Genomic DNA, 6,092 nt, shown 5'->3' on the forward strand with positions numbered 1-6,092 from the left:
CACTGGGTGTACTTTGAGCACAGTTAACAGCATATTCCTGACTTTTGTGTTGTGAACATCCCCCTGTTACTTTTGTCTAGGCTTTCCCCTACTTCTAAACAAATTTCCAGTGAAATCAGGAGACCCTGCTGTCCATTTTCATCCAACGAATGAGAGTTACTTAAAAAAAAATGGAGTACAGCATGAGAGAGTATGAACAGTAATGGGACAAGGATGTCATATGGTTCTTTGTTTAAGGCAACAATATGAACAGTTCATTTTAGGAACAACAAAGGAAACTCCATCATCACCAGGGTGACCAGTGACTAAAGAAAAGTTACTTTTTTATAAATTCCAAATGTCATCAAATCCCTTTTAAGTCCAAGAGTGGGAGCAGAGTGGACACGTGGGTTTGTTTACTAGACATTTTGTGTTGATTCTCAGGGGAATGAGGGAGGAGAGACTGTATGAGAGAAGGCTGAAGACGAGAGCCGCAATTTGCAATTGGGAAAATCCCTGGAGATTTATGTCAATGTTTACCATTCCTCCTCTAGCCCCCGCTTAAAGGAGGAGCACTTGGACAATAAATCATCCCCTTATAAATGGATGGGACGCCCAGAACCTTTTGAACTGGGCCTAATTTGCCTGGTAGCTTTCAAAAGGAGAACCCCCTCTGAGTCAGTATATGTCAGGGGCCTCAGTGAAGTGTATTGGAATAGCACCAGATGTTAAAGAGGGTGATGTGTTTGTGTGTCACTTTCTCTCTCTTTTCTCTGCCCTAAAATGCATAATCCAGATTTCACAGAAGTGTGCAGTATTATGACTGATCAGCCTACCCGGTATGGAAGTCCAGAGCGACCAATGGGAAAATAAAATCAGTTTATCAATTAAAAATTACATTTGCATGCACATGATGTAAAGAAAAAAAATACTTTTGTCTGTTAAAAGAATTCAGGGTTTCGCCAGGAAATTGGTCTGTGGAGGTGGTCAGTGCTATTCCCACTAACATACACTGCGGGAAACGATGGCATTTCAGTCATTAACTTTTTGGGGAAATGAGCCAAACTTTGTGTATACTAGGCGGACAATGAAATCCTGGTGAGAAACTAAAACAGTGGAATATTGTCCTTTGATTGGAGCAATTAAGGTATTGAGATGTTGCATGGTATATTTCCCTCAAAGTGCTTTTGATGGTTGACTTACCTAATAAGAAAAATAAAATTTTAATTTTAATGAATACTGTTTACTTTGCACTTTTTCTGTCAGTTTCGAATTGAAAAACTGATTTCATACTTCATTTTTATTGGGGCAGAATTTGTTTACCTTGAAGATTTTCATAGTTTTTGTAGACAAACAAATTCACGTAAGGATACGTTTGTATTTGTCTTTTAAGAGGCAATGCAAAAATAAAAAAATACATATTTTTCCTCTTCATTGTGCTATTTATCAATTTGTGTATTATCTTGAGTCACTGGGCCATACTTTCTGGAAATAGCTTTTCAAAAGCATTTTTTTGGCATTGAGCACCATAGGCTAAGTTCCATACAGCTTCATAGTATTTGAGATAAAGCAGATATCTAAACAACCAATATCTCCAAAAATCGGCAACTCAAAGTAAAACATTCTAGACTGATAAACAGCACTGCAGGTAAAAGGAAAAGTATGTGTTTTTGATTTGGGGCTGAACTGTCACTGTAACTGCAAAGGAAAAATGCTAATAATGCTACTGAGACTCTTTAAGTACACTAAAAGACAAGCAGATAGTACGTTTCTCCTTATCTGATGAGTGTCTCTTGGGGAAAAAAAGAGATCTCAATAAAGCTTAAAAATGTTCACATAAACCCTTTTTATCCTTTTATAAGTCCCTAGTCTACTTTTCAACCTGCCTGTAGCAGCGACCCTGGTGAGGGGTCTGGGGTCAGAGTGAGATCAGAGGGGTTATTCGAAGGTCAGCGTCAGTTCAAGGAGCTGTTCTGTTGAAACCCCTCTACCTCCTCCTCCCTCCTCCTCCTCCTCCTCCTCCCGACACATGAATCATTTCTCTCCTCCCCCTGTCCTCCTCACCCAGGCCGTCCCAGCCTGCACATGCTGTTTTTCTCTGTTTGCTGTCATCAGTCACACACACACACACACACACGCACACACGCACACACACAAACACACACACACACACACACACACACACACACACACACACATTAGAGGACTGCTGGCCCTGCTGTTCAGTAATGTCACAACTGTCTGGGAGCTCAGAGAGGGAGAGAGTTTTCAACACATAAACATACAGGTGGCGAGAGAGACAGAATTAACCTGCTGTTTGTCTTGTCATTAGTCTACTGGGTGGCAGCTCAGGACCGCCACACACACACACACACACACACACACACACACACACACACACAGAGTGAGCTGGCATGTAGACAAAACAGCGATCTCTTATTCTGTGGAAGGCCAAAGCTCTCTCCAAACAAAGCACTCCTCTGCTGTCATCACCTCTATTCTCACACCTCCGCTCTGTCAACACACACACACTTACACACAAACACACTCTCTCACACAGACCGATATAAAGATACATCGTCCCAGTAACCCCGAGGAAGCTGCCATATTTGGGCTGAAGAGCTCCAATGAGCTGGCCTTTCTGTATTATGAATTCATAATGGAGTCAAACACAAACTAGTAGGAACACCCTCCTAATGTTGCACAATCCGTGTTACACTGGGATCAGGATCCAACATTCCTCATTCACACAACTCATGATACTGCACAAAATACTAAGTCTCTCTTTTGGAGATACTATACTATACTCTTTGATGTAATCTACGTATTCCAGACCTGAGCAACAGGTCAGTGCATACACTGTGTATGAGTCATTTTTCCAGTAAACACACCACACTCCTACCCCAGTTATCAGATATAGTGTGGAAATGTAACCCAGCTGAAGTTTGTTGACAGACTGCCAAAAGGCACAGTGGGAACAATAATTTAATATTATTGTTTTTGCTCCATATGGTTTGGGCATATCTGGAACAAATTTTTCATCTACCACACCATACAATCCTAAATACTTTAATGTATGTAGTTGCAAAAAAAAGTAGCATGTGAGGAAGTGTTCACATGGAAAGAAAAGCTTAATATTGAATGTTTGTGGCAGCGGAGACAACACTGGCATACTTAAATGAGGATTCCTTTTTGTTGCTTATTTACACATCCATCCACAGAACAACTTGATCATTCATTTGGAGTTATGCTTGTTTCCACCTGGTGAATGTAAGAGCACTGTACACTTCTCTTTTTCTATTTTGCTCTCAAACTCCTGAGGGAAATGTGTGGCTCTTTAGCTGCTGAATGCTCCGCTCTCTTTAACAGCTGGTTGCTAACTTTGTCTGTCTGTTTTTGTTTGGCGTGTTAGTGTACTGTTAGTGTATCAGAGCTTTTCCATTGACAGCAGCTGCCTGCTAAAAACAATCCCATGAGAGCTGTAAAAGTGAACAGAAACAGTAAAGGCTGTAAAAGGCTGAAAGATCACTATAAAGGAACACTCACACGACACATATCGCAATTGAGTCTGAAAACAACCCCATGTGTTGTTTGTATAGCACCCATATTTACATTTTTAGTTAGAGACGCCCCCTAGTGGGCGTAGTTTCATAAAGGTTACCAATGCGGAAGTGACGTCACAGAGTAAAGAACAATAAGGTCCAACTGGGCGGGAGGGAGGGAGCGTTGGTGATTCAGACAAACAAACACAAGACTTTGATCAGGGAGACCAGCGTTCATGTCCCGTGTGAATCCGATTGTAAACAACTTTTTTGCAGAAACATAAAACCCTGTGCGTCATTCTTTACAATGCAGTTCTGTGGATTTATTTAACTTTTTTGACAATCTTTTGTAACACCTAACCATGTACGTTTTTTGTCTTAACTTTACAAAGGTTGTTCTTCTGCCCAAAAGTAACAACAGTAGACCAATTCACAATGTTAACGTGTTTAAAATGGCAAATGTTGTGTTTAGGTATAAGAATGTGTTGATCTCCGGTAGGGGCATTTTTAGAAACAAACTTGTGGGTCGTATTTGAGGGCAGGAACAAACAACATATGTGCTCGAATGTTTTGGGGGACTTGTTGAAGCCGTCTGATCAGTTCTTGTATAAAAAATATGAATTACAGTATTTTAATGAAAAATGGACACATGATTTGATGAAACATTAGTTTCACACTGAAAATCACTTCATCTGCAAGTAGGAGCAAAGCAGGCTTTATAATTTTATTGTGCAGACGAATTAAAAAATGAAATGCATTTCGTTCTATACTAGAGATAGCTTACTCCGTAGAGATAATCATCAAAAGATTCCATGAAAATGGCCACTGAAGACAAATGTGTTGTAAAGATTTTAAAGTTTTTATATCTCCTTTTCACCTGGACTCACTTGGGTATCTGCTGCAGCTGATTTGTTGATATAGTGTGAGCCGAAACTCCAGCAACCTGTCAACAATTCATTCAGTTTCTACAAGTTGAGAAGCATCAACATGTTTTGACTCAGTTTTCTTGTTTGGTGGTGCAGACATGTTGGCTCCAGCTGATTCCAAAACAGGAAATGTAATGAAGAGACAAATATCTGCTTCAGTGTTTAATCCTAACAAGGTCTGCTGTTTCCAGTGAAGTAAAGCTGATCCATACTTCCCACTAATACCCAGAATGTTACTCTATGAATGAATGTTACTCAACCCACAACATGAATTATAGCCTCATTAGTCATAATCCAAAGGTGCTATGCAAATGTGTTCCAGTGTCTTGCTCAAGGACACGTCATCAGAGCAGATAATTGAAAAGCAGAGACCTGATCCTGGGTCAGCTGAAGGATTCTCTTACATCCTCACCTTGAACATGAACGACATCACAGACTACCAGTAAGGTGACACCCATTGAGGAAGAGACAGTAAATGAAACAAATATTCTTGTGCTCCTATAGTGTTACTGTTTAATAGAGAAGTTTACTGTGTGACCGCTTCTGACTGATTGTCTGTCAGGGAAGGTATTCTGTGTCTGAGAGCGATGCCAGGAGACAAGGCCGCGACATGAACATGATGAATCCCACACTCATTTAATTGCTGTTTCACAGTTCAGTGACAGCCATCAGCTAAATAAGCTGTCACACGCACGACGCAACGACTGACTCGCAATTATTTTACTGAAACAAAAAACAGCGTTCCTTTTTCACATGCATCAAAGTTTTTTGTGATCTTTGTGTGCACTGTGTCAAAGGGGAAGCTACAGGGCTATACCTGCAGCCAAAAGCTACATATTACATCACATTACAGCACTTTGTACTAAATAATTCCCATTGAACTGCTTTTCAGGTGTTTATAATACTTGCTTTGCAGAAACATGTCTTGTGCAATGTTATAAAAAATCGTATTTTATGATTAAAGTAAATATGTCCCATAATGAAAAAGCATACAGGATTTATATAAGGCTCAAAGCATGGCCTGGATAATGCATTCTTATTTTATACTTTATTTTATACTTATTTTCTTCCCATCTGTCCTCAGCCAGCAGTATTGTTGGACTCAGCACTTTGTTATTGTGATGTACAGTCAGGCTCAACTTTTCTCACTGGTAAAAATAACTACATTTTAAGTTTGTTTTCTTCACTAGAGTCCCCATTGGGTTATTATTGTTGAACCAGCACAAAAATGAAAACTATTATTGAATGTACAATCCTGTTTTCTAGTACAATCTGAAAAAATAAGAAAACTTATGTGAAGCTCAAATAGGCATGACTTGTTCATTATCTTCTTGGAATATAATAAGACCATATGGACTGTAAATATGATAATCTGAAGTGGAAATCTCAAAATAAAAGCCACTTATATGTAAAACTGCTTTTACCGCACTGGAGACCTTTGAGGAGACCTTTGTTGTGGTCATGTGGTTTGGAGGGGCCAGCGGGGTCAGTAATATCTTGTCCTATGGGCCCATGCATGTGGAATAACCATATATGATCCAGGTAATTTCATTAACAGAATTCAAACTTTTTTTGGCTTCATGCCCCTCTTTCATTCAACTTTCATAGAAGTTGAACAGGGCCCTGTCTATAACTCTGTATCCAG

This window comes from Centropristis striata, chromosome 7 (genome assembly GCF_030273125.1).
Source record: "Centropristis striata isolate RG_2023a ecotype Rhode Island chromosome 7, C.striata_1.0, whole genome shotgun sequence".
Lineage (NCBI taxonomy): Eukaryota > Metazoa > Chordata > Actinopteri > Perciformes > Serranidae > Centropristis > Centropristis striata.